Source organism: Arvicanthis niloticus, chromosome 1 (genome assembly GCF_011762505.2).
Source record: "Arvicanthis niloticus isolate mArvNil1 chromosome 1, mArvNil1.pat.X, whole genome shotgun sequence".
NCBI classification, from domain to species: Eukaryota; Metazoa; Chordata; class Mammalia; order Rodentia; family Muridae; genus Arvicanthis; species Arvicanthis niloticus.
The window spans coordinates 35,046,214-35,065,504 of NC_047658.1; the positions used below are offsets into that span (position 1 = coordinate 35,046,214).

At 35.3% G+C, this 19,291-nt stretch overlaps 1 long non-coding RNA gene across 1 annotated transcript in view; it reads right to left on the minus strand.

The window, feature by feature from the left end:
- Window positions 1-505: 505 nt before the first annotated feature.
- The window catches only part of LOC143443068 (uncharacterized), a 56,416-nt gene continuing 37,630 nt past the window's right edge, over window positions 506-19,291 (minus strand). Inside the window, exons 2-3 of the long non-coding RNA XR_013111785.1 lie at window positions 2,594-2,673; window positions 506-606 (exon numbers count right to left, since the gene is read on the minus strand). This is a non-coding gene — a long non-coding RNA (uncharacterized LOC143443068). The remainder of the gene's footprint in view (window positions 607-2,593; window positions 2,674-19,291) is intronic.

Genomic DNA, 19,291 nt, shown 5'->3' on the forward strand with positions numbered 1-19,291 from the left:
ACTCAGGCCATGGACTGAGATTGAGTGAGTCTTCTCCCAGACGCACTTCCTTATATGATGAAGCCATTATGGTTATCTGCCCCTGTACCTTGGACATCCTGGCTACTGGAACAAGTTCTCCTCTCTACTGTCTCCCCTCCTCTTCACTCTCTCTTTACAGGGCTCAGGGTCATGACAACTCTTGACTCTCCTAGATGTTTCTGATGTTTCTGCCTCTGGCTATGCCCTTTAATGTACAATACACATTCTCCTCTACTATAACTAGGTACAGTAATGTCTGTTTCTTTCCTTTTCAATGCCTGGTCCTTAAGGACAAGAAAATCTGCAATTTTCTTGAAAAGGCATAACCTTGTGTAAAGAACTCAGCAATCAAAAATGTAAGTATATCTAATAACTTCTGCAAATTTCAGAGTATAACAAAATATAAACTTCAATTTAATAAGTTTAATGAGCAATCCATAACCAAAAGAGAAATAAGAAAGCAATAATTTTACAATACCAAAAATTAGTATAGTGGCCTCCTCCAGTGTGAAATTCTCAGGATGCTGAGAGAAACCATGGCTTTAGTTCTTGAATTGCAATATTCCTGTTCAATATAGTCAAACTCTATGTGAAATAAATGACATAATTAAAGGAAAACATAAATTAATATGAATATACTTAAAATTATAAACATGTATTTAAGATTGATATATAGAGATATAGATATATATAGGTATATAGATATAGATATAGATATAGATATAGATATAGATATAGATATAGATATATCCCATTTCAATGACTTTAAGAAGCCAACAGTTCTCAAAACCATTGAGGTTCAAAGAGTACCCCATCCAATGCTAAAATAGATCACTTTTTGTTGTATTGTCAAACTCTTCTAAACATCATAGGGAGCCTCAACACTAACATAATATTCAGAGAGAGAGAGAACAGTTGGAGAACTTGAATTTTCACTCATGATTCAAAACTTAGCACAAACTCAGCATCATTAAGGTTAAGTATTTTAGTGTTTCCTAAAATTACCACACAGATGCTGTTTTCAAGTGGTGGACAAGGATATACCTTGGCTTACAGCCAAAGTTACTAGTACAAGAGTCACTCAGATGTTGTGATGTTTAAAGACATGAAGAGCTCTTTGAATCCCAAGCAGCTGAGGCTTGGCACTGTAAAATAGAGTTGCTGTTTCTGTCACTGTCATCACAGTTACAAGTATGTGCTGGCTAGTATATTTTAAACTTGATAATGGCTAATGTCATTGGATACAAGAAAACATTAATTGAAAAATATTTCTATAAGATCTGACTGAGGTAATCATTGTACTGCATTTTCTTAATTAATTATTGATAGGAGACACCCAACCCATTATTGGCAATGCAATCTATGTGCTGGTGGTTCTATGTTCCTAACAAAGCAAGCTGAGCTAAGTCATAAGAGCAAACCAGTAAACAGCACCCTTCCATAAAGTCTGAATCAGCTACTACCTCCAGGTTCTTGCACTGTTTGAGTATCTGCCCTTGCATATTTCAATGATATACTATTATGAGGGAATGTAAGCCAAATAAACCTTATCCTCCACAGTGTGTTTTTACTTGTAGAGTTTCATCACAGCAATAGTGACCCTAACTAAGGCAATGTATAGGAGAGCATATTCTAATAAATATGAGTAAAGCATAGAGATAGACAGAGATAAATCAAAATTCCTCTCCTTATACAGTTCTACTAAGATATAAAAGTGTGTCTAATGAATGGAGCCATGTTCTATATCTGATGTGTTGTGAAAGCTGACTAAACTATAGAAATATAGCATAGACTAATTGCAACACACATGACATATTTAAATATATTGAACGTGATTTCTAAATAGATAAATTCTCAATTGTCTGACACAAAGATGTCATATTATATCAGATTTTCCTATTTATTCACAATAATATGTTCATAAATGGTTTTAGGAAAACCATTTATGTGACTCTCTGAGGTGTTACTATAAACCAGATATAGTAAAACAACGTATTTGTGTTTACATTCATTCTGATCAGACTATCAAACTCCTTTCCTACTGTCCATGGTTTCCCCACAAGACCATCTTCTTTGTGGGTCTGACAGATGAGTAATGCACTATTTCTTAAGTCTATTAATCTTCCCTAGCACTCATATATACATGGATTTCAGCTTCAAACATATTTTGTTAATGAAGCAATCTCTAGAAAACTGTAAGTAGAAGGTGTTTATTTTATTTTAATTAATAAGTGAAAACAAGAGGTTACACTTAGAATAAATACTGTCAGATCAAATTTAGACCAGACATACACAAATCTGGACCCTATTATTAGTTAAATGTTTTCTGTGAGATACCATTTCTTAGGAAACACAATACAGAATCAGTAACACTATCCTGGGAATTCCTAGGAGAAAAATGCTCACATAAAATTTTAACAATACTACAAAATTATTATATCCACTTTTAGTGATGATAGTTACTACTGAACAAATTTAATAACTGGTATATGTAATGAATGCTTATAACTTCATGTTATATATTCATGTGATTATGAATTCAATATTACTTTTAAATACAGTTTGCACTCACCCTTCAAGCTTCTACATCAATGCCACCAATCTGACTCATCTACATTGTAACATGAAGCAAATCTCCATCCTTACATTATTCTATGGGAGAGATAACACATATAAGTATCAAAATGAAGCACTCAGACCTCACACTTTACAGTAAATGAAGAAATACAAAAGAATTACCACTCAGTTATAGGGTAACAGTGACTTCCTGGAATCCATGTTGCTTACTCCAAATGCAGCATGTAAAGTGGCTTTTAGAACATTTCTAGATTCTAAACATAATTTCTCCCATAGTAATTATATTTTTCCTCACTCCTACTGTCTCCTCCTCTATCTCCTTATGTGTTAAAAATTTGGAATGTTCCTGTGTTGTTCACTTTGTGCATAGATATATAAAGTACTTATTGAAATCAATGATTTTGAAAGAAAAATATCAAAATTATTACAGAAGGTAGGTGAGATGTTGAATATGAGATTTGGTAAACTGATGGTAGATATGGTAAATCCTTATTAAATACATGAATGGAAATATCAAAGAATAAGGTTTTTTAAATTACTAAATAGTAATGTCTCACATGAAATTTTCATTGATTATGGAACTTGCTGAATGAAGACTCTGAAATCTGCCTGTTTCAGTTTCCCCCAGTGCCATTACTATATACATGAGCTTTTTATATATATTAGAGTTCCCTGCAAAGAGCTTCTTGCATTAAAGGAAAAAAAAATGATGATTTTGAGCTCAGTTTGCCTGGAGTGTCCTAAAATGACATGACAGTAAAAAAAAAATATCTTAAGAGGTATTTTAGAAAAAAATATTGTGTGAAATTTTAACCATTCTCTGTGTTATTGCATATGTGTGTTTGTGTGTGCTTGTATGTGTATATTTGTGTATACACAGGCAATTTTTGATGTGCAGTGGTCACACATATGTTTATAGTCACATGCATCCAGAGGATAAACTCCACTATTGCTTCTCTGGTGTCTTAACTTCATAAAAAATATTAAATATTAATATGTAAATATTATGTTGGTAAAAATCCTCTGAGCATACCATAACTATCTATATCCCTAAACTATGATAACTTTAGGAATTCTTGCTCTTCTGTGTGTATACATATGAGCATGCATGATTTTTGTATATACACACGTGTGTGTTTATCAGTGTGTGTATGTGTATTTTCATAATCAATTATGGTTGAAGATTGAACTCATGTATGCACAAAGGTACCATATAGAGTACAAAGTCTACTGCTGTTGCTCTGGTACCTTAATTTCTTAAAAATATTTTTCAACATAAATATATAAATATTATGCACTCATTTAAAGCTAGTGCTCATAATCTAATCTAAATGATGTTCTCTGTTCCTTCAAACACTACTTACACTAACTTCAATAACTCTGTCTTCTTTCTGTGTGTGTGCCCATGCATTCCTGGATATGTTGATGTAAATGTATACATGTTCATGTATGTGTGAATCTATGTGAACAACTCTTTTATTAAGATTTATTAACTTTTTGTATATGAGTGTTCTATCTGCCCAAAAGAGGGCATCAGATCCCACTATATATCATTGTAACACACCATGTGGTTGTTGAGGCTTGAACTCAGGACCTCTAGAAGGGCGGACTTTTTTAACCACTGAGCACTTTTCCAGCCTCTTTCTGTTATTTCTGACAATATAAATTAGGACAACATTTGTGCCTTCCCTTTCCTCCTTCAAACCCTTTCATATATTACTACATGTTCTCCTTCAAATTTATGACTAATTTTTCAAGCAATCGTTAATGGAACCATGTATGTATACATATATACAAATATGTCCTTAAATATTATCTGATCAGTCACTTAATGGTATCTGTATGTGTGTTTTTAAAAGCAGAGAAGAAACATCCTCTAAATGCACTTTGGCCTAATCAGCAAGAGTGGCATCTTTTTTTTAGTAGTAGAAACCTAGATAAAGAGTCAGATATATAGCAAGCCATGGTTACTGTAGGAGAATCTACAATGACAAATGTATTAAACCAGCATAGTCTCCAACTATAATGGATAGAAAAACAACCCTGAAATTCTACCTTACAGCAATCAGAATGGCTAAGATCAAAAACTCAGGTGACAACACATTTTGGCAAAGATGTGGAAAAAGAAGAACATTCCTCCATTGCTGGTGGGATTGCAAACTGTTACACCCACTCTGGAAATCAATCTTGAGGTTCCTCAGAAAATTGGAAATAGATTTACCTGAAAACACAGCTATACCACCCTTAGGCATATACCAAAAGATGCCCCACCATGCCAAAGTGGCACATTTTGCACTATGTTTATTGCGACCTGATTTGTGATAGCCAGAAGAAGGAAATAATCCATATTAACCATAACAGAAGAATAGATACAGAAAATGTTGTTTACTTACACAATAGAATACTACTTAGCAATTAAGAATGAGGACATTATGAGTTTTGCAGGCAAATGAATAGAACTAGAAATAATCATCCTCAGTGAGGTAACTTGGACCCAAAAGGACATACATGACATGTACTCACTAATAAGTGGATATTAGTCAAAAAGAAAGTACATATATACCCAGGATATAATCCACAGCACTCAAGAAGGTTAACAAGAGAAGGGTCCAATTGAGGACACCTCAATTCCATTTAGGAGGGAGAAGAAAACAATCATGGTAGGGGACAGAGGAAGGGAGAAACTTAGGTGGGAGAAGGGAGGAGGAGGAGGGGAAAAGGGGAACATGATCAGGTATTGGGAGGACAGGTGTGAAGCCCTGTTTGCCAGCAGACAAAAATGGAAAGAGGTAACCTCCGGAGATAGAAGATGGGGGCACCCTCTAGAATGTACTGGAGACCTGTCAGGTCAGAGACACTCAGGACTTAATGGAAGGGACAATAGATGAAATGCCCTACAGTGGAGAGAGGAAACTTGTAGAGTCCACCTCCAGTATAAAGAAAGGGCATCAAGTGGAGGGATGGAGTTGTCATCCCAAAGTCAAAAGCTCCGACCCAGAATTGTTCCGGACTAAAAGAACTGCAGGGTCAAAAATGGAGAAGATCCCGAAGGAAAGGAGATTCTGTGACAGGTCCAAATTGGGATCCAGCACAAGGGGAGGCTCCAAAGCCTATTTCTGATGCTATTGTGTGCTTATAGACAGGAGCCTAGCATGGCTGAGAGACCCAAAAAGCAGCTGAAAGAGTCAAATGCAGATACTTACACTCAACCAATGGACAGAAGCCAGGGCTCAAGTGGTTGAATTAGGGACAGGCTGGAAGAAGCTGGGGAGGAGGGTAACCTATAGGAGGACCAGCAGTATCTGGAACCCTGTGATCTCTCAGACATTGAGCCACCAACCAGGCACCATACACTAACTGATATGAGGCTTCCAACATGTGTATAGCAGAGGACTGCCTAGTCTGGCCTTAATGAATGGAGATGTGCCTAACCATCGAGAAACTTGAGGCCCCAGGGAGTATGGAGGTCTGATGGGGTGGAGGTGGGAGTGGAGACATCCTCTTGGAGATGGAGGAGGAGGAATGGGTTGAGGAACAGTTGGGTGGCAGACCAAGAGGGGAATAACAACTGAAATACAAAAAAGTATTTAATAATAATAATAATAATAATAATAATAATAATAATAATAATAATAATAATAAAATAATAAAATTATGTTCAAACCCAAGGATAAGTTTAGTTTCTGCTCATCATGTACCTTCTCTTTGCAATAGCTAGAGATCATTACAAAAAATCAAAATAGAGAATTGTGGAACCCAGTATCCAATTCTTTATAATATATCTTTAGGACTACCTGTATGTGCATAGATATTTGGAAATCTATGTGATTGCAAGTAGCTATTGAATTCAACCATTCCTGATTATAATATAGATTATTCAACAGTTCATACAATGCAATAGCAACTAATATATGAGTGGAAATTCATGAGTTCCTCCACCAACCATGCTGTTATGACTTTTATTTTTTTTTCTGGCTGACCTAGTTGATGTCTTGTATATGTAACTTTTATTTATAACTGCAACTTATCTGTGCAATTCTGCTGTTGTGTTCAGCAAATAAAATTTTGATTCAAATCTCTACCACCTCTGGCTCATTTAAGGCAGTGATTCTCATTAAAATTCATCAATTAATCTACTTTTGCTGACCAGCAATACTAAGAGATTTGTCACTTCTCTTCATGTTTTGGAATTGCACATCCACAACACTAACCATGAATTTTTATTTCTGTGGTGGAGAAGAAATACATGTGCTCAAATTAAAAAGTAACTGAGTTAACTTCCCACTCAGACATATTTGACCATAAAAAATTAACCATTTGAATATAAATCAAGGATACACACTTTATTTGAACCTCCAAACTTCTACCATATTTCTGAAGTTTTCCTCTGAGATTCTACTCAAGTTTCCATTTTTGTTTTCTGAAACATTAGGACATGAGAAAGCTTCTGTGCTGTTCCATCTTTGTGAGCCACTAAGTTGTAGTGGATCAAAAAGAGCACAGAGGACTCTCCAATACATTCCACATACCAGGTGAGCCAAGATTCTGTCAAAACATTAACATATATTGTACTTTCTCATAGGTTGATATTTAAATTTCTAACAATATTAAAGTGATAGAGTCTTTATCATATCATTATATTTGGTCTCCTTTAAGGTGAATATTACAGATAACAGTAGTACAAAACTTCTAGGTAAACTTCGTTATTTTACCAACTTTCCTCGAGTATTATCATTATCTAAATCTTAACACTTTTTAGGGTACTATTGCCCTTGGCAGCTCAAATCCACTTATAAACTGTTTGTCATATTTTTTGTTAGTAAAGTAGACTTCTGTCACTGTCAAGGAAAGAAGTTATTCCAAATACTCAGAAACTGAACAACTATCCCTAGGTACTGTGATAATGGACCTTGAAAAAGAACCTTCAGCTACCAACTTTCTGAGTCAGCATAATTACTATCTACATTTTCAATTTAAATTTTAAAACCTTGCAGCATTCACTCTTGGTATAGTAGCTTCATTTTGCAGGAGAGTGAGATTATTATAATAATCCTGTGGTTAAAACACAACTGATCATTATATGACTAATATGAACTAATGAATAAAATCAATACTCACTAAACACTCAAGACTCAGAGAATACAATGGAAGAGGTGGCAGAAAGATTATAACATCCAGAAGAACACTATTTCTACTATGAAAAATATAGTGGAAATTTACAGGGTCCCACTGATAGACATAGACCTACCATAAATACTATATGTGAAAATATGGATAAGTAGTCTTCTCTAGGTGGAACGGATGAGACAAAGGGTTCAGTCCTAAACCTATGTACAAACACACACTATATTGGAAAAAATATAAAACTGCTGATGGGTTCTGCAAGTTTCATTAATTATACACAATTCTAGATCTATAATTACAAATTTTAATAAGAATATGCCATGTTGAAGATTTCTGTAACTCTAGATATTACAGTGATGCATTGCCTTTAATGATTATTGCCTCAGACACCTAACCTTATTGCTACCAGAATCCGATGGGTGTTGTTTTGGGGATGCCAGATGCTGGTTGTATTGCTGATCTATTCCAGATTCTCTTACAATTTAGCATCACTCTCAGTGAAGTAGCTTCACATTGCAGCAGATTATTACAATAAGAACAAATATACTTGCTATATTTTAGGTAAACAAAACATTTTAATACCACTTGCTTTTGCTACACCATAAGTATCTTTCAGGGCTGTTGCTCATCATTACACACATTTCTCAGTACTCCTAAAAGTAACCAAGTTGCCTCTGTGCTGCTTACTGATACTTCCGTTATGGTGTGGTATTGCCAACCATAAACCAGTCAATTAACGATCAAGCATATCTGTCAAGGAACGCCACAGAGAACACTGATATTCTGTGACTTTCCTAACTCACAGTTACTGTGCAGTTGACCTGATTATAGTTCTTTTCCTCACCACACTCGATATTTTCCATGCTACTACCATCAACTCCCTACTCTCTTACAAAGTTAAACTAACAGGTAAAATTTCACTCTGTATTTGCTACTAATTTATGCCAATTTCCTTTTTTCTCTTTTACTTGGTTTCCTTTCTTTTTTCCCATATCAATAATATAATCACTATTCTTTGCAAACTCAACTTCCATTTTGTTGTATTTGTCTACATTTTTTATGTAATGAGACCTCAGGTTTTCACCAGATTGTCTTTGACCAACAAGGATGATAGCCTTCATATATAGCATAGATGAATTACTCCTATCTTTGCAATTCCAGGACTATATACAGCAGCCAATTCACTAGGCCATTATGACTTTTGTCCAAATTGTATAAAACAAAGCATGACAAATTACTTATATGCCCTAGAAGATATTTTTGTACAAAAGTAATATTTTATAAAATCCCAGAGGAACACTTAGAAATTTAAAGCCATTTTCATCTACACATTACAGATTGGTTTTATTCTTAATTAATAAAATCATGACTTTGGGGTAAGTATGGTGAAAAGTATAAAATATCTTACTATTCTAATTTTAGAAAGGATTAAGACAACTATATACCTAATATTCTGAATAGACAAATCTACAAAGCATTTCTATGAGTATTGAAGAAGTAAATCTGATGAGGAAAAGAAGCAATAAGACAGATGGTCAATATGACAAGAGAGCCATTGTATTACATTTACCCCAAATTACATATGATAGGTGTGTATGCATAAAATTTAATATACTTGAACAGATGATATGCCCACGATGGAATATATAGTATCTAAAAACTTCCAGAGTCATTCAGGAATAATACCTTTTGAGTTATTCATATGGTGAATCCAAGAGATGCCACAAAATTATACCCTACTTCTGTTGTCTTTGATTACTTCCAAGAATTGGCAAGTAAATCTGTATTGCTGAAAACACTGGATTTTCTATGCATCTATGAGAAATTAAACTTGAAGTACATAAAAACTTGCCTGTTGAGTACTAGTGTTCAGAGAGGAAAACTGTTAAAGAAAAGAATATGAATTGTACAACCCAGTAATCTTCCCTTTGAACAATCGTCAGCATGACAAGATATCTCTAAAAATAAACTAGGAGCTCTTATATCTTTTCACTAATTAATAGCTACCTAATTAGACCAAAAGTTTGCTTAACAAGGGGGAAATCAGTCACTACAATGAAAAGCAAAAAAGGTTACATGACTAGTGGGCTCATTGATCTTGGAAGACTTTATAATCACTTTCAAAAACCTCTATAACCTCTGTTACAAGCTCTATCCTTAAACACACAGAATATTGTACACTCAGAAATATAAAATTAATTCAACAAGTGTGTTTATATCTTAACATGTTTGTTTTACTGTTTAACAATACTAATGAAGAGGTCATGAATTTTAGAGTGATATGAAGTGTACAGTGGAAGAAATAGAGAGATAGATATGGAAATAATGTCCCTATTCTTCATAGAGTTGTTACTTTTTAAATCAATTAAAAATGTATACAGGCTTTGAAAATAGTATTTAGCAGAGTAGTAGTTAAGGCAGAAATATTGGAATGAAAGTATCCAAAACTCATCATATCAATGTATAAACATTATATTTATTAAGCAAAGCTAATCCAAGAAGAATTTAAAAACTCAAAGTATAAGTTCATGTATGGTATAAAAGATCATGAATTTAAATGGAAGTAAACAACCAGAATCCAAAATGAGTCAGTACTTTCACAAATGTTACAAAGGAAAAGATACAAGTGTATATGGCACTTCACATAAAAATTACTGGATATTGTCATGAGACAATTACAAAAGAAAATGAAAAGTAAATTACATCTGGTTGAAAAGAAGATCATGCCATTTCTATAGAAATAGTAAGATATGAACAAAATATATAGATTTTAAAATATAGCCAGCAAACATACAACTGCATGAAACCATTAGAATTTAATTGAGTTTCACACACAATAAATAAATAATAATGGAAAATAAAAGACAGAAAGACACTCAATGAATAATACCATCAGGAATTGGTGAGGTCTGTGTCTTAAATGAAGGCTTCATAGGAAAATAGAGACAGACACCTCTTGAGTGCCTGAGTCTGAGATGATTATAGGCAGTACTGTGAGAGCCTGCCTCAGAATTATAAAAGCATATGGAAAATATATAGGAATACTGATGAAATATAAAATACGAACATTGAAAGAGAAAAATCTTTTTGCATGATTAGTATGATGGATATAAGGTTTAAAAGTCCCAAACTCCTAGACAAAATGTATTAATATTATTATAAGTGCAATATTCACAAGCAATGCAGAGGTTGGGTGCAATGGATATCCAGGTTACCATAGGTATTATAATTTTCTTCTCATGATCAACCTAATTCTAAAATTTATACAAAACAGGAAGAAATATGGTATCAATAAAATTATCCTGATAAAAACAATAAATCAAAACATTTGATCATGTTTACACTTTTCAAAACTTATTGCAACGTTACAACATACACACAAAAACACAGGGGTGGCAGGGGAAAATTATTTCAAAAAGATGAGGGCATGAAAATATCACAAATTACTTTTAAGCTCATCCTAAACCTGCCAAAGCCCATACTACATAAAATGTTTCTCAAATGTTTGGGAGGAGCTGAACAACACAGCAAAATTGGATTAAAGAATACAGGTTATTTTTATTGTATATACTTAGGACTGTGTGTGTGTGTGTATGTGTGTGTGTGTGTGTGTGTGTGTGTGTGTGTGTGTGAGAGAGAGAGAGAGAGAGAGAGAGAGAGAGAGAGAGAAAGAGAGAGAGAGAGTAATAAAAAAGAAGCTTTGAATTTGAGAATAAACAATGAGGATTATACGGGAATATTTAAAAGAAATAAAAGGGAGCAATAATGCAATTGTATTAAAACTTCAAAAACTTAGAAATACATAATTAAGTTAAAAAGCAGATAATTTTCCAACATGTAGCTATAATTTTAACAGTAATCAAAGACCATACTCTTTGCAAACTAATCTCTGCATCATGATTAAAAAGCAATAGTTTCCAAAACATGCAACCATATAAGTCTTGTAAAGAAAGAAATACATATCTTTGATATCCTCCCTGGTGAATGGGTCAACCACAGGTTGTTTGGTCAGGCACCTATCCTGGTACATTACGCTGGAGAAAGGCCAATTTCCTAAGAATACAGGCAGTTGAAGATAACTGTAATTGATGTGGTATAAAAAAACTAACTGAAGATTTAAAGGTACAGTGGGGTCACCTTGAGTTTCATAGGAAGGTTAGATAAGTAAGTGTCCATATCAAGGTTCAAAAACTAAAATCTTTCTTTCATGTGGGTTAACACAAAAAATGTTCCCAAAATTACAACTCATCCAGAAGGTTTGAAAAAATAAAAAACAAAAACAAAAAATTATCATAGCAAAGCAAGGCACAAACTCTGATTGGTTTTCCATTACAAGATGATCAATGCTATATGTATAAAAACAAATATAAGCATAAGTATACATATTTATATGTACATAGCCAATCATATTTATTTATTTAAAAATAGATGTATACCTATACACCTATATGCCTATAACGATAATTAACATAAAAATAGGCTAGAAAGAGGGCAAGGAGTCATGTATAGGAGGAAGCAAGCATAGGAAGAAGTGATGTAATTATATTATAATCTCAAAACAATTATGAAAAATAATTTATTAAAATATATTGAAAATAAAATAAAAATGAAACTAGGCTAAGGCATAATTTCCTGTTACTTCTTTTCTCCTAGACAGATATGATGGTCATGCCATTTATCCAGTGCAGGGCATCAATAAAATTTAAAAATTAAAAAGAAAGTGCATTAAACTTACTTGGTAAGTCAATCAATTTTTGGGCTTTAGAGTTGAAATTCAGGCACAAGCATCACCAAAACGCACAAAGGAGCAATGGTAATGACTGAAAAGCTGAAATTTCCCTGCCATGACTGTCAGCAGCACAACTGAACAGCCCCCACAACTACAATAACTATTTAATTCTTAAATAAATGAAGCAAGTAAAGAAAGCACTTTCAAAGTAATAAATCCATGAGCTTCATTAACAGTGTAGTGAATGAAGCCCTCCTAGCCCGATAAATGTCCTCCCAAAAGGAAATGCTCCAAATTAGATGAAAGAAATTCACCAAGAAGACATAAGGATCATTTGAGTAGAGACCTAATGAGCACTCAAGGTTCCTCTACTGACTCTTTACTTAACTTCATCTCAGTTTGAGAATTAGGCAGAGGACAAAGAATGTCTGAATCTTGGTGTAAGGTGAAGACTGAATGATGTCACAATGCATGATAGAGTAAAATAGTCCCAGGTCTGTACAAACCACTGGTAGTATTTTCTAATGTTAATTGTTTTGACAAAAATATTTGATTCAATGATCAACTCCTCATTTTTGCCTAACAATTAAAAACAGCCACTAACAAAATTTCTTACCACGTTCTTATAATTGTAGACAATTATCAGAAAGTATAATACCATGATTAAATGATTGAAAATTAAAGTACAATAAAATACACAATCACATTTTCAGATTTAAATCTGTAAAAGGCTTTCTTATAATCTTTTCAAACATTTCTCACACTCCCATTCTCTGTGCATATATCATGGTTTTGTGCTACACTATTTTTTTCTCAGAAGTTTTAAGGGATCTTCTAGCAACTGCCTTTCTAAGCAATCACATCCCCACTACAGGTTGTCATATTGATAACATCATTCAAAGAGGCTGATGGGAGACCTTTTAGTGGGAACCTGTATGAGTACATAAGAACTGTCACATTAAGACTGCTTTCTAACTAGCTCTTCTAACTAACGTATCCCTAATTACAAAAAGTATATATGCTAGCACTAGTAGTATAAACTATGTTTGTGTATGACCTGGGTCATCAGAGAGCCTCGGGCTTGGCACTTTGGCTGTGGTATCTGCTGTTCTCTCTTCACACAGGACAGGAAGCTTTTTGGAAAAGCCAGTGTTGTGTAAATCATCCATTAATCTGCATACTTTCTCACTGAAAACAGACTCACCAATTTTGCAGGATAAGTCTCCACATCAAGGATAGGCTGTACTGTCTTCACCTATATTGCTTTATCGTGGATGCCCTTTATAAAGTTCTAATGAGGCTTTAAAGGCTCCTAGAAGTTCTTTACCACAACATTATGCTTTGCTTCATTATTTTTGCTTAGGAGTTCTAGCTCAACACACATCTTAAAACTTTGCCTCCAGTACACAGGATACTCCCATTCCCTTGCATATACATTCTCTTATCTAATTCAGGATGCAATCCTACTTTATAAACACTCTTTCTATGCTAGTCTTATATCACTTAGAAATGCAGAAATCTTTCTATCTTTTAGAGATCCTGCTGAGCAGGGCCTCAACAAAGATACTAAATGTCCATGACAGTCTCAAAGCTATTGCTGTAAACACAGTAACAGAAAGCTATATCAAGTGGGCATCATGCATAGCTTTCTTCATACTTATTTCTCTGAGAAGTGCTAAGTACATTTCTACTGTCTTGTAGATGCTGTAATCCCTGGGGATTTCATTGTTGATCGACAAGTATCTCTATTGGCAGCCATGGGTCCATCAGAGACTAATAATATTCCTTCTACTACCTCGGTTTATACCTCTCTCGGCTCTAGGGGAGATAGTTATATTGCTCCATTTATCTGCTTCCATACCCTAAAACTAAAACTGACCCTATGTATTCCATATACCAGTCACCCAAGTGAATGTGTGGGAGAATCTTCCTTTGTTGATTTTTTCGTAATTCCAGCCTTTTCTATGTTGAATTATATTTAGTTGCCATTGTCACACACATGTGAGTATAACTAAGCCTAAGGACTAAATGGCACTGTCCCACTGACCCACCCCTTCTCTGTTTCAAATTGAGGACTCAAATGCTATCATTTTGCTCTTCCACAGTCACTTGATTCCTAATTATTATATGACTCTTCCCGTGGGCCCTAGTTTTGAGGATACTGAGCTGTGTATTTCTGATGTAATTTGTGCCCTCATCTCATATTCCCCCAACTATGAATACATGCATCACCACCATTTATCTCACTATGTCAGAAGCCAATACCAAATCCCATCTTTGCTACAACTTTTGACATAGCCACTTAGTCTCTCTGCCTGTCTGCCAGGTCACAGTGGAATCCATCTCTTATGGCCTATAGAAACACCCATGTGGCCTCCATGCCTGTTAACTGAGTGCTATGCTCCAGATAGATAATACTCAGGGATGACTCTACCCATTATTATACTGTCCATGACTGTGCAACAATTCCTGTAAGCGCTGTTGAGACCAACCATGTAAATTTTTCCTATGTAATTACTTCTATCTCATGCTACTTTGCTTCAGTTACTTGCCTCATTCTACATATCAAGAAGAACATTACTGAGTTCCTAAACTCAAATGAAGTTTTGGTGTAGTATGCCAACTACCACAAGTACAAAAACCCTCCCTCACTTGGACAGAAATGTAAACTATATCTCACACTCTCATGAGTTTCAAAGAGCAAACCTATTTACAATCTCTCCAAGATGAAGTCTTGGAAACTAATGAGGTTATTCTGTTTACTTGCATGACATAAATTACAGGCTACATACTAAAGTTTGAATCTCTCATGCAAATACTGGCACAAGAATGATTCTCAGCATGAATAATGGCTTTCCTATAGCTTCATACATGAAGCCATCCAACTCTAATTTTCCCTCGCTTATGTACTCAGCCAGTCTCTGAGCCCCTTTTCACTTGGGGAAAATTGCATGTAATAGGTATAGGGACAGGCTGTACTATCATATGGCACTTTCCAAACACTGTGTGTTCTTCTATGTGGGCAGAGAAATAATCAACAAGCCAAGATGGGATGATCTTTTAAAACCATCACAGATAAATTACCCAAGCTATAGGTTATGAGTATGTATGTGCAATACAGTCATGTGCAAAAATCAAAGGAAAACTATTACAAATCTTTGTTCTTTATTAGCTAAAGCAAGGGCAGTATGCTCACAACATTCCTATCTGCTGCCATGTGTAAAGTTTGTAGGTCTTTCCATTAGACAACTGCTGCCTATGTGAAATTTATACCCGTGTCTTGACAGTGAGTGTAGGGCCTGCCAGCAATACTGGTAACCTGCCCGGGCTACTATATGCAGCAATACTCTAAATTACCATAGATTGAGAAACCAAGATATTCCACAAAAAAACCAAATTTACACAATATCTTTCCACAAACCCAGCATTACAAAGGATAATTGCAGGAAAGCTCCAATACAAGGAGGGAAATTATACCCTAGAGAGCAAGAAAATAACCCTCTTCCAAAAAATCCAAAAGAAGATAGCCACACAAAGATAATTCCACCTCTAAGAACAAAAATAACAGGAAGCAACAATCACTGTTCCTTAATATCTCCTAACATCAATGGACGCAATTTCCCAATTAAAAGACATAGGCTAATTGACTGTATACATAAACAGGACCCAGCATTATACTGCATACAGGAAACCCACCTCAGTGCAAAGACAGACTCTACCTTAGAGTAAAAGCCTGGAAAACAAATTTTCAAGCAATAGGTCCTAAGAAACAAGCTGGAGTAGCCATTCTAAAATCTCCAGCCTGAGAACAAAAAGGTAGGGACTCATGGCTCCACCTGTATGGGTAGTTGAGGGTGGCCTTACCAGGCATCAGTGGAAGAGGAAGGCCTTGGTGCCTGAAAGTTTAGATTCTCTAGTGTTGGGGAATTTCCAGAGCAAGGAGGTGGGTATGGGAGGATGATGGGAGCATACCCTCATAGTAATTGGAGGAGGGGGAATGGGGTAAGCAGTTAGGCATCAGTGGAAGTGGAGTGACTTTAAGTTTGGATTCCCTAGTGTTGAGGAATTTAAGAGCAGTGAGGTGGAAATAGGAGGATAGTGGGAGCACACCCTCATAGAAACTCCCAGAATTATATGGCTTAGATATGACCAAGGCAGGCCGCCAGAAGACTAGATTCCAGAATTCAAACAATAAATTATCTTGATACTAAAATTTGTTTTGAGAATTGTATATTGCAGAGTACACAGCTTTGGTGTATCTACTCATCGAGCAAGCTGAGCAGACCTGCTCAAACCTCTGATGTCCTGGAATTCCAGCTGGATGCAGTGAAGACACAGCATCAGAGGCTTATCAACTTACTCTTCCCCCACCCCTCTTCTAATATTTCAACGCCCATAATCAGCTTGAAGAAGTTAATGAAGAGTCGGCACCCCTATTCCCTGGGCTTGGGGACTGAGGTGGTTTAATATTGGACTGTCTTTTTAGGGGAAGGTAGTGGTTTTGTTGGAATAGAGAGGATTAGCTAGGTTTTATTGCATAGCCATAACCTATTGGTAGGAATATATATAATTGTTATTAAGATGAAGTTATAATTTCTTAAATGGTACAAAATTTACTTTGATTCCAAATTTAAGATTTTCATTGGTATGAGCTTCTTATTGATATAAAAGTGAGATTAATATTGTTACTCTCATAGGCATTGTGCCTATATAACACATTTAGGAATACAAGGTTTAGACCCAGTCCTTCTTTAACTTTTCTAACTGATTTGAGATTGTTAGCCTGTGAGTTAAGAGCCTATAGCAAATTAATAGCTCTGGGTTTATTGTTAGGGTGTTTTCTATATTTTATTTAGAAATAGCTGAGAGGAGTTAATAGACAACTGTCCAGATTGCCTTACATGGATAGTTGGTTTTTTCAAAACGTCAGAAGTCCACAGAATTGAAGTTACAAACATTTCTATATTAATATTCTTTTTGATTAGAAACCTGTCTGCTCCTGACAGCTTCCTGTCTTAGATTCTAAGAAGAAATTGAGCATCTTTGGAGTTACTCCAGTTGTGGTGAGACAGCCACTAGGCAAGAATTGCCTCTTTTCATCTACAGACCATCACTGTCCCAAAAAGGACACTTGAGTAATAGTCAACTCTTCATATCTGCCAAGACAGAGTAATCAGCCCTTAATAATTTTGCATCACTAGGTCTGTCAGATGATCCTGGGCCAGAAACCTGAAGATCAGATGATCCAACATTTTGTAGTATAGGGACTGTCCAGGTGCTCAGCGGTCTCTATAAATTGGCTAAGTTTTAGAAGCTATGCTTTGTGTTTCCCATAATTTCAGTTAACTCAGTCATTCTGGATTTCTGACGAGGTTGAAGACTTATAGTATCATAGCCAATCCCAGCTATTTACTTAGAGAGAAAAGATTTAAGAAGATGGTTTTCATCTGACATTCATTATAAAGCCAAGAAAAAAGCTAGGTTCAGAATTAAGTGATTTAGTTAGGAGAGATGACAGAGGTTCTGGTTAGTCAACAAAATGATGGACTGAGTATTAGGTCTATCTTGTACCTTACTGACACTAATTGGTATAGTTATGCTCTAATTATATTTTAAGAGAAACATTTTATTTTAACAGGAAGGGTGATATGTAGGAGGAGCTAAGGTTGGAGGAGTAAGGAGATTAAGTGAAGGAGTAAAGAGGGGAGAAGGAGAAGGAGAGGAGGAGCCAGGTGACAAGGGGGGGGGCAGGGGGAACATGGAGGAGATGTTCAAGTGTCTCCACCAGTCAAAGATAGTTGATATATCTAGGTTGGGTATTGGGTTACACTTCTGATTGTATGGGCATCTTGTTATTGAGCATTACCAAACTTATAAAGCTTTGATTAACACTTAAAAATGTATAAAATCAAAAAGGAGAAGGGGGTGGGATAAGGGTTTTCTAGGGAGGGCAAATGGGGAAAGGGGATGGCATCTGAAATGTAAATAAAATATCCAATAAAAATTTAAAAAGACAGAGAAAAAAGATTAGATAATTGTGTCTTGACTTCTTTCCATATACCATGAACCTGTCTCTTATGGAGGCAGTAAACTAAACCAACCTCGATACAGATATGTAAAATAAATGCACTGAGGATCCAGTTAGAGTTAGTTTTTTTCATCAGAGCAAGCAAAGCCTACAAGTGTGTGTGTGTGTGTGTGTGTGTGTGTGTGTGTGTATAAAATCTGCATATTTGCCTTTAGTTCCTCTGTCAATCAGAATTTCATCAAGTCCATTATCACTGCAGAGGACACAAAAAAAGAATGTATATTCTGAAAAAAGATGATAGTGTCCATTAAGAAAAGGAATTATTTTTATGGGAGTCTTTTGAAAGACTATGGGAAGAAATGCCTATACATATGTGATGTTATCCTCCACAGAGCAACTACATGACAGCTCACACTCAACATGTATACCTTTTTGCTTTACTTTACATTCCTCTCATTCTCTCTCTCAATGATTATAAATACCTAAAATGTTACACCAAAACTAACAACTACCACAAGATCACACAAAGAAAGAACAGAAACATCAAAGAAAAGACAAAAGACTCCATCAATCACCGGAATGACATATTTGCAATTTACACATGTGATGAGAATCTATTGTCCACAATGTTAAATACAACTGCATCCTTAGTAGAGGAATATGAATATCTTTCCTAAACAAGTAAATACCTTGAATAGCAAGTATTCAAAAATCTGCAGACACCAAACCCAGACACTATTGCTGATGACAAGAAGCACTTGCTGACTGGAGCCTGGTATGGCTGTCCCCTGAGAGACTCTACCAGAGCCTGA